The 11,736-nt window shown below is 34.4% G+C and overlaps 1 pseudogene; it reads right to left on the reverse strand.

Moving 5' to 3' along the window:
- Positions 1–75: 75 nt before the first annotated feature.
- LOC120151753 lies at positions 76–4,641 on the reverse strand (annotated as a pseudogene).
- Between the last annotated feature and the right edge of the window lie 7,095 nt (positions 4,642–11,736).

Here is an 11,736-nt window from a genome sequence, read left to right on the forward strand (position 1 = left end):
GTCGATACTCGGACTATACTAAGCATGAAAACATGACAGCAAGACAAAGGAATGTTATGTACTCTGAATGTACTACAGAAAAATTCATTTTTCTTATTGTAAAGATGCAAAACGTGAATGTGCATCATAATGTCCAATAATACAATTTATGTATTTGCATGTGTTAAATAATTGCAGAACCTTTTCTCTTCCATTTCTTGATTTTGATTCTCTTGTGGATCATTTTCGCTTCAACTTGTCTGCTCTTTTTGTCATCTCGAACCTAAGGATGATTGCTCGCAAGGCGTCGATTCAAGCTTCTGGTTTCAATCCGACACTCAAAATGACATGTCGACAATCTCATGATCTGGAGTTTTATGCCCAAAGCCCGAGTCATCACTCGACCGCCTTTTGACAACACTTGCCCTTTGCACTAACCTCACTAAAGCTTGCACAACCTCGGACATGGGGGGACGAAACTCTGGTTCCGGCTGCATAGAAGAAAATTTCATAGTTGGCAAATTTTTCTTTTCTTTTACCCTACAAAACCACTCATGTTAATTTAGTCCAGATTGTCCAAAGCATTCATAAATAGCTTTACCTGTACACAGAGAGCGATAATATCGGCAAAGCGAGACAAAGATTTCGCAGGGTACATGCCATTGAGTGCAGGATCTACCATTTTTGCCAGGGCATCTATATCGTGTAGTTGAGGCGTGGCCCATCTGACGAGTGATTGCTCGGATCTCGCCCTTGAACTAAAAAATGCAGAATACAGTCATTCATCATAACAAAACTTTGCTTGGGACAGGTAGACGAAGCATGTAACAATGCCAACTTCTAGAGACATAATCTACGAAACCGGAAATGGGTTTTTACCTGTCGAGTGGTTTCCGACCAGTCAGTAGCTCCAACATCACCACCCCGAAACTGTATACATCACTCTTTACGGTATATACTCCGGACAGTGCAAACTCGGGAGCACTATAACCAAATGAACCAACCATCTGTGTGGAAACCTGCATAATATTAAATTGAACCAAAAAAAAATAGTTAAGAGCTAGAATTAAACTTCTATTCACAGACAGCGAGAGCGACTTTGTTTCTTACCTGTCGTTCGGTATTCGGTGTAAGAGCAGCCAAACCACAGTCTGACAAGTGAGGATTGAGCTCTTCATCAAGTAAGATGTTTGCGGACTTGAAATTTCTATGTACAACCAAGGGCAAGCACACTTCGTGCAAGTATCTGACAACAACAGCTTCATCAGAAAGGAACATGCAACCAAGTAGACAAATACTCGCAACACATATGAGATAGACTCGAGAAAACAATACATATATAACATACTCTAAAGCTCGGGCAGTGCCGAGAGCCACTCTAACACGTGCATTCCAGCTTAGATTCCTACTACCATCGTCGGAAAAGTGCAGCATATCATGAAGACTATTGGTTCCTATATATTCATATACTAGAAGACGCTGTCCATGCTCTGCGCAGAATCCAACCAATGTAACGATATTGGGATGCCTCAAGCGGGACATACTGGAAACGGCTTCCAGAAAATTGTCTTCCTCTTGTAATGATAGTGCCGCATTGTCAATTTTTTAATAGCCATTGTCTAGATCGTAAAAGATACAAAGGAGTAAGTAATCATTCTGAAAAATCTTGCATTATGTCACAAGTTATCTGGCATGGATTCTTTTGCTTGAGAGAACTTCGATATTAAACATTTATTCTAGTTACCTTTCCGTTCGGAAATTCTGCCTTGTAAACACGACCAAGTGACCCTTCACCGATGAGATATTCTTGGCTAAAACTATTAGTTGCCGTTTGTAAAGAAGTAACCGTATATGTTGTAGCAGTGATGGGCGACTTCATTCTGTTTAAAGACCCGCTTTTGGACATCCTCTCAACCGCTACTGGTTCTGCCGCTAGGGGTTTCAAATCTACGACGGCACCGACATTTTTCACCCTCTGCTCTTGCATCTCAGTATGTACTGCAAAACAAGAAGCTACTCATTGGGTACTTGAGTCGAATAATTAGAAATAAAATCAATTCCTAATGAATGCAGCTGCACTTCACATTTCCAATGAGGATTATGCAATCAAATGTTGTAACAAAAGAAATCAATTAGGTACTGCCTGAAAAGAGAAAAACGAAGCCGAAAACCTACCGTTACCGGTGCTAACCGAAAGATTTTCCCTTGAAGGTCTTGCACCGTTCACCTTTCCTTCGTTTCTACGGATGCAGAAAATAAGAGCAAGTACTGCAAGGACAAGCAGTAACAAAGAGCCAAGAACTATGCCTACAATAATTCCGGCTGATAGTCCATTATCAGAATCTGATGATTGACCATCAGAAGCCGGGGATGAACGAGCTCCAGATCGAGGATTACGTTTATTACGAGATCCACCAGGTGGTGAAGGAGGTGCAGGCCCGTCGGCAAAGGAGTTGCCATCGTATCTGTTTCAGTTTTTTTTTTACAACTAGTTTCAAATTTTGCACAAACTAGATTCAGAAAGCAATACTATATTAAGCCTTACACAAAAGTTGGGACCGAAAAAAGCTCTCGAGGAATCCATCCACTGAAATTGTTCTTTGCAACATTTCTGTAAAGAATTGAGGGTGCATAAGAACAGACCGAAAGAGAGTAAAAATCCAAGTGCGGTACGAGAAAAGTAACTTACAGAGTCGTCAAAGGTAATAAACCCGAAAGAACATCAAGCGAACCAGTCAATTGATTGTTCTGCAAATACCTGCCACAAATTCAGACAATTAATACCACTTGATCAAGAAGCTGCACGAATAGCACTCGTTTTCCCTTTCATTTTTACTATTAATGATGCAACACTTACAGTGTAGAAAGATTGCTCAATGAGCTAAATGACATAGGAAGATTCCCACTAAAATTGTTGAAGGAAAGATCCCTGCATTAACAAGGTACCCGAATTTACACCAGTCGAAATATATTCGGAATACTAATGCACGAGGAACAACTTCGATACGATAATCATATAAATTTAAGTCCACTTACAAGGTCCCAAGTCTGGAAAGATTAGCAAAAACGTCTTCAACAGACAGGGAAAGCGAATTACGGCTTGCATTCCTATAACCAAAGATTTAGAATTAGGTAACGAAAGAAAGTTCCGATTTGCTACTCGATTATGTGGTGAGTAAACAAAACATTATAGCCTTCGAGACATGTTACTTACAGGTAAGTAAGACTAACCATACTAGAAATGGAATACGGAATATTCCCACTGAAGTTGTTACCTGCAAGATTCCTGCATCATCATGCAATAAATAAGCTGTTAAGATCAAGCAATCAAAAGAACGAAAACAACCATGAATCAGAGACGTTACAAGCTCGTAAGATTCGGCGGCAACTGGTATGGGATCGGATCATGCATGTTGTTGTTACTCAAATCACTAACATAATACCAAAAAAAACCAATGAACTAATTAGCTGATCAATAAAGAGTTACAATCTGAATGAGAGATTAATGATGATCGACATCGGAGCAATGGAGTAATCTTACAATGTTTCAATGACATAAGATTGGTGAGTAAGTATCCCATGGTTCCAGAAAGTCCTAACCCAGAAATATCACTGTTATAAACAACAAGAAGCACTCGTTAACCGAAACATAAACCGATCAAAACTACAAATTTCCGGAAAGATAAGTAGCTATATTCGAACATATATAAAGTCTCGTACACGGAAACGACGGCCGAGCCCTCACAGGTAACCCCTTTCCATGTTTCTCCACATGGATCACCACCACTAGTTTTCCAATTTGTTAACTTTGAAGGGCTGTTCAATGAAGTGTACATAACCTGAAGCGCTTGAACTGCCCAAAAGAATCAAAAAACAACTTCGTAAGACATATCCAGGTTCCAAACATTAATAAATCAAATAAAGGTTAGATTGAATTAATTGATTAAACCCTCCATTCAATGATCCCCTAGGAATCCAAGCAAATTTTCCCCCTTAATTTTACTGACATTTTTTTCTCGAGAAACAAACAACACAGCATAAAAGATTCAAGCTTTCCAAGCAAAACAGTATGCAGAATAGTCAAAATCATATCATTACTAATCAAACAACCCTAAACCACATCAAACAAATCAGCAATGCTAAATAATTAGAAAAGAAAAAGAAACCCAAAATGGAAAACAAAAATACCATCTGTAGGATCTGTGGTGCATTGAGCTGGAGAAGAAGTAAAGATCAAGACGAGTAGGACTAACTCATTGAGCAGCAAACGAGTCATAGAAAGAGAAAAAGGCATGTTACAGTAACCCATTGCTAGCTTCTTTTTGTTAATACTTTTATGGTGTTCTTTAAGTCTTGTAGTAGTTGTTGTTGCAGGTATTTTGGGATCAGATGAGGTGAAGCACATGATAGACAACCATAGAAATAGGCACCCAAAGCACAGCTGGAGAAGATGAAGAACGAGGAAGAAAATGAAGGCCAGCAATAGACGTTGGGAGACTCGGTGATTCAAGACATCGCCATTAAAGCAAAAGAAAGAAAGAGAAAGAGATCCGAAGCTTGGGGCAGCAGCCTAGTAATGAAGAGAGATGGTATGTGTGTGTATTTTATTACAAGGGTGTCGGTCAAAAGCGGCACAAGAAGAGTGGGCAGTAAAATTTGGAAGAAAAATCAGTACTTTCTAAATAGAATATACTAATAATAAACTCAAATACAAAAATGGTTGGGTTCAGACAGATTTGGCAAGCAAGGTATTGACATTTTTTCCACTTGTCTCAGGTTCCTTTCACTGTCAAATTCGAGCTTCGATCCTCTGCTTTTTTGTTCTTTAACTTTTAAAGAAAATCCTTTGCTTTTCTCTTTTTCTCTTTCAAACTGCTTTCATATCTTTGTTTCCTGGAAATTGTTTCATTCAAATCTTGTGTTGGATCGATTACTTTTGTTACTTGGTGAATACCAATCGTTTGTTCGTGAATTGAATATGAAGCTCATCATGAGTTTCATATGCTGGACCCATTTACCTTCATTTTCATAGCAGGTAGCTCTGGAATCCAATAAAAGCTTGATAATATCACAAGCTAAAACCAATCAATTTCCATACGTTAAATCTCACGTTTTTGGAACTAGAGCGGTAAATGAGACGAGACAGATCGCGAGTTACTTAAGATCGACTCGATCAAGGCTCGATAAATACTCGGATTGAATGGACTCGACTCGAGCTCGACTCGAGTTCTTAACGAGCCGAAACGAGTTACTCGATATTCGACTCGAAAAGCTCGTGAGCAGCTCGAAAATATAATATATTAACATTTTATTTTTAAAAAAATAAATTATTAATAATATTAATATTTATGTATTATTATTTTTTAAAACACAGTAAGATTTCATGTATTTAAGATTTATGTTCGAGTTTGAGTTTGAGGCTTCAATCGAGTTAAGTTTAAGAAAAAAAATTCATTTCGAGCCTTTTCAAGCTGCTCCCGAGCTTCAGTTCAGGATTTCGAGTTCGAGTCGAGTTTGAAAATTTTAAGCTTGCAAGTTTTCGAGTCGAGTCAAGCTCCATATAAGAGTTTTCGAGTCGAGCTCAGCAATACTCAAACTCGACTCGACTCGTTTACACCCCCATTTGAAACCCATCAAGCCTAATGCTTCAGCATAGTATTATTCTTACTACTCAAAAAATAATTTCTTTTTAAAAGAGAATTTGTATGATTAATCACGGGACCGTACAAAGTAGGACATCGATATGAGTCTCGTAAAAAAACCTAGACTTAAATAGAAGAAAAAAAAAATCCTAAGTATCGTACTTATTGAATTATCACTAAACCATATGTTAATGACTCAGTCAATAAAGAAACATACATTTGTATTTTAATTAAAAAAATTATATTTATATTTCCAAATTTTCTATTATTTTTTAAATTTGAATCATTTTGAATTGTTTTAAACTTTTAATCATTTTTAACTGTGATATTTTGGATTAAGATTAATTAAGTTCGAAATATTTCAAGTTTTTAATCTAATAAGTACAAATTATTAACTTTATATAAAATGGATGTCCCTTATTCTCATATGTAATGGGGTAAGGGGAGGTAAGATAAATAGGTTGTCCCCAACACCAGGTTGAGAGCAACTTCAGTAGAAGACCTCCGAATTATGAAATGCCCTCCGTAGGACTCGATCCCACGACCTTAAAATTAAGAACCTTGTGGTCTACCAAACAAATAAGGTCATTGACACCGTCAAGGGTTAGTACTTAGTAGGGCCAATGACCCTTTTGGTTAAGTAAAATTATCCTCTCAATCTTTAAAGCTTTAAAAGTTTTAATAAATAACATAATAAAATTTCACTTTGACCCCCTTCAATTTGAAAAAAAAATAGCCTAAAAAGTTGTGTATCTTTTGATCAATAAAATGATAAAATTACACTTTAACCCTCTTAAAAATTACAATTTAATTCCAAATTTTCATAAAATAATATTGTTATAAGAGACAATCATAAACTTCAAACATAAAATAATGTGAATATATATATATAATAGGATTAAAGCTAATTCGTATTCGAATTCGAAAAAAATTGAAGAAATGTGAAAAGTGGGATGTTGAAAGGGAAATGTGAATGGTTCCATGTTAGAAATCAACTATGTGAATAATTTTAGGGTGACGTTTTTATCGAAATATCACACATAGATTCATTAATTACCTGTCAGATATTCTTTCTCTTAATATTATCAATCTAGCACATTTTCTAGTAAAGCGTAAATCACCATTCACGTCTTCTGGGATTCTATCTGAGATAGCGCCACGTAAGGGAAAACACGGATCGTCATCTTCGTCTTCGATGAACCTTTGACATATATGAAAAGCGCGTATTGTCATCTTCGTCTTCGATGAACCTTTGACATATATGGAAGGCGCGTATCGTCATCATCGTCTTCGTTAAACCTCTGACATATATGGAAGGCGCAAATCATGGTGACATATATGGAAATGTTGATATGGTGCCACGTGAGAATGCGCGTTTCAAGGGTCACGTCTTCCAAATTCCACGTTATCCCTCAAAACATTTAAAAAAATGTTTTAAATAATTAAAAAAATAAAACTATAGGAATTAACATCGTAATTTAATACATATTAGATCCATGAGTTGAAGAGTTTAATTGAGTTAGTTTATATAGGTATATTGAAATGTTTAGGTTATGTTTCTTAACGATACGCGTTTTCCCTTACGTGGCGTCAGCTCGAACAAAACTCCGTGAAGGCATGGATGGTGATCCACACTTTGCCAAAAAAACTAAATTAATAATATTAAGAGAGAAAGTACCTAACATATAATTAATGAGTCAGAAGATGATATTTAAGTAAAAACGCCATTGCAATATACATGCAGGAGGGACCATAAGAGCAGGTGAAAAAGGACCAATGGAAAGAACCTGCATGCCCCCAACCCCAAACCAACAATTTGAGACTTTGCTATTCTCTAGAAAATGACTATAATGTCCTTTTGTGAGGTCATGGGATGGAAGACTTTGCCTTTTCGTTTTCCTTTTCTGACTCTAGGGCATTTTGAATCACCTTTTAGTTGGGGTTGATGATTGAAAGGAACCTCCAGCTATTCCAGTTCTGGCTTTTCCATAATAATTTATCTTTAAATAAATTAGAATTAAACAAAGTAAAATGAACTAATCATTGATGGACGGATAGTGGATCATCTATTTAGTTATACGGTGCGGAGTTTTAATATATAGTTTAAAAAATGTTATTAATTTTGTTATTATTTAAATAATAAAATTGATAAAAATAAATAAAAATATTATTATTTCTATCGGTTTTAATTACAGATATAGGTAAACTCAGTAGAAAAAACTCGGTAAAAAAAATATTTTAGATAGCGTTTTATAGAAAATATTATTTTTTATGAGGTTTTTCTACCGAATTTACTTATATCGGTAATTAATAATAACAACAAAACCGATAAAAATAATAATATTTTCAGTCATTTTTATTGGTTTTATTATTTAAAATAATAACAAAACCGGTAACGCTTTTTTTAGTCGTATATTAAGGCTGCTGCACGTAAGCATTTCCCTCTATTAAGACTAGATAAACTTTTAAAAAGTTATATAAGAAATTTAGAGGTGTAAAATTTAATTATTAATTGAAGATATAAAAAATATTGAAATTATATTGAAATTTAAAATTTAAAAGATTTGATTCTCTTACGAACAAACATATGATTTGAATCTAGCGATTTTCGATCAAATCTAATCCTATAAGGTCATTTTAAATAGAATCAGATTCGGGTCGAATTGGGTGTTTTGGAAGATAAAGTCGGGTCAAGTTTCGAGTTTAAAGTGAAAAATACTTGATCTGATAATTTTAGCATAATTGAACTTTATATGTTCAGGGATAGTTCCTATAATTATTCTCTATTTATATTTTTTAATTAAGTCCATATTTTACTTAATAAAATTGATAACCATATCCATTTGTGTTGGATCAAGTCGAGTACAAATTTTTATCTTAAAAGTCGGGTTAAATTTCGAGTATGAATAATCTTCCCTAAATATGAGTTAAATTAAGTGTCGGGTGGGAAAATAAGATGAAGTTTGAAAGAAGAAGTTTGGGGTATTTGAGTTGCGTTAAGGGAATTATATTATTTTTTTATTTTCCCCTATATCTAACATGAAAAAGTAAATATTATTAAAATATAATTTTATCATATCTCAATTAGTAGGTTGACGCCTAGCTTAGATGATCGTCAATTATTTAATAGAAAAAGACGAATTTAAAATATATGAATAGTCATATGATCATTTTATAACGTTTAATAGTCGAGAGACTCGTTCAAATAGTGTCATATAGTCTGGAGATAGTTTGTGTGCTTACCCTTATTTATAATATCACAAGATCAATTAGTTTCGAGTTAAACGTCTCTCTCTAACTAGATAAAATACACACATATATATTATTCTTAATATTCTTCTTGTAAAATGTCTAGGTAAGGTTTATAATATTATTTAATAAATCAAATATCATCTAAAATTATATAATATACTTATAATATTGTTTTTTAAAGAAATTATTTTGATGAAAAGAATATTGATGCAAGTATAAAAGAGAGACAATGAATTGATGTGAAAAAATAATTTACAATAAGTTGCTATCAAATGATCAAATTGAATAATATATAAAATCGATGGATTAAATTGAAAAATATTTTTTTTGTCAAAAAAAGGAATGGACGTTACATATTTCTCTATTGTGGTTGAAGAACATGTGGTTTAAATTTAATAAAAAATAAACTTAAAAAAAAGAATTTAAGAAATAAAAAATAAATGACCAAATCACAAACAATAAAATTATTTAATTAAAATTAAAGATAATCCAAGAAATAAAGAATTCTCTATAATATCGAAATTACAAGAATTTTTGAAAACTAAAACAACACTTGTTGTTCCATGTTCAGCATTGAGGTTGAACAAGAACAATCTTTGAATATATTTATTCAAACCCTTCATCTAAAACCCGACCTACACGAGTTTGAGGATGACTTATCGATCCTAACTTGACTCGATTTTTTGAGATAAAACACGAATCTTTTCTAACCCAATCCGAAATAAATATTTTTATTAAAATATTATTTCTATTCAATTAAAATATGGATCTAATTGAAAAAAATAATATATAGGATTATTATTATACTTATCCTTAAATATATAAGGTAAATTTACATTATTTTTCAGATTGGGTCGGGTATTTTTCATCTTAAACCCGACCCGAACATATTTTCTAAAAAATCAACCCGATCTAAACTCGATTTTTTTAAAGAATCTTACTCGATTAGGTCGAAACTCATCAAAATTTGAGTTTCATGCCCTCCCTAGGTGTGGTAGTGTGATTACCTCACAATCTTGTTCATAATCCAATTAGGGCTATGGCAGGATGATCCTATGTGTAAACACTTATTTTGTCCGGGTCGAAAAAAAATTATTTATTTATTTATTATTAGTAGTAGTATTATTTAATTAATTTACAATTACTTTTGCAGACCAACCGAGGCCCAAAACCCAAGCCCAGCAATACAAGCTCAAAACCTGCACCCATAGCCCAATCCATTAACCCAAACGACCCGACCCGACCCAAGGTCTAATCCGTACCAGTCTAACCTGAATGAGGCTCGAATCTGACCCGGTTCATATCATTAAGGGTTAGCATTTTAAACCCTAAAATATCTTTAAGCCGCCGCCGCCAGTGATGTTCCAGCTTCCCATCCGGTGCGTTCACTTCATCGCCGTACCCCCGAGCTGCGTGAGTTGCCGCCGTTGACCTCCTGAGCCACCATTGGAGCTGATCATCGCTGTTGTCACCTACAGTGATCGAAGTTCCATCAAGCCATCTATCAGTCCTTCAACAGTGAAAAAAAGCAGCAGAAAATAAAAAAATATCCTCACTATCCCGAGGAAATCTTAAGATGTCAAAAAGCATTTTTTTCAGGCAACATCAATCACAACAAAACAAAGACATACATTAAAATAGGAGGAGAGAAGACATAGAACCGTTCGGGTGGGAGAGAGAAAAAATACGAGAGAGGGAGAAAGAGAAAAAACACAGAGGATTTGAAAAAAAAGGAACGAGAGTGAGAATCGAACCCAAACAAGAACAAAAAAAGAAAAATATAACAAAAAGAAGAGATTATAAACTTACCAGGTGTTCGAAGTCAGTCAGGAACGCTAACGGTCGCCGATTTCCGAAACCTTCGAAAGGTAAAGTGTTAAATCTGGGGTGTTGGGTTGAGTTTTAGGATACAAGGAGGCTATATCTAGGTTGAGGGTGATGAGAGGTTTATTTTGGGATTGTTTGGGTCGCTCCAGCCGTCGTACGTCGCCGTGGACTCCACCGACCCTTTTTCTTCTCCGATAAGGGAGTTGAGAGAAAATGATTTTCTCTCTCATCCCTTTGTTTCTAAGCTGAAGTAAATGAGGATTTCGGGAGAAAATAAGTCCTTTGATGGGGCTTATATATGGCCAGCAAAACGACATCGTTTCAAGGGGAAGGTATCAACGAGTTTTTTTTGAAAAAAGGTTAATATCAAAGTTAGTCCATGACTTTTGTATATCTCACCCGTGTTTTTATTTTTCTATGGGTTAATAGCACCCTAGGTCCTCGCTCTTTTGTAATATTACCCGTGTTTCTTACATTTTTAGGGTAAATCGCAGTATAGGTACTCCATGTGTTGTAATGTGCCATTTCAGACAGTTAATGAATTATATTCTATTTTATTGTGAGTATTAATGTTTTATTATTTTTATTTTAGTCATGTTTTTACTTATTCTGTTATTATTGTGAATATTTGACTTTGGTCACAATGTTTGTAATTATTTCAGTTTAGTCACTGTGTTGTACACTGTTATATTATGGTTTAATTATTATTTGATCCTCCATGTTTCTAGTTTATTTTATTTTAGTCCATAAACATTACTTTGGGATATTTTCATTTCTGGTGCCGGTATTATTTAACATTTTCGATTTGGGTTCTGGTTTATTTTTATTTTGTGTTTTAGTACTTTAAATTTCTGTTTTGCTTTGTTAGTCCCTTAACTTTCGGTTTTTACTATCATAGCCCTTTAAGTTTCTGTTTTTGTCTTTTTATTCCTTTAATTTTCTGTTTTGCTTTGTTAGCCCTTTAACTTTATGTTTTTGCTATTTTAGTCCTTTAACTGTCTATTTTTACTATTTTAATCCTTTAAGTTTCTATTTT

This window comes from Hibiscus syriacus, unplaced genomic scaffold (assembly GCF_006381635.1).
Source record: "Hibiscus syriacus cultivar Baekdansim isolate YM2019G1 unplaced genomic scaffold, ASM638163v2 tig00111069_pilon, whole genome shotgun sequence".
NCBI lineage: Eukaryota > Viridiplantae > Streptophyta > Magnoliopsida > Malvales > Malvaceae > Hibiscus > Hibiscus syriacus.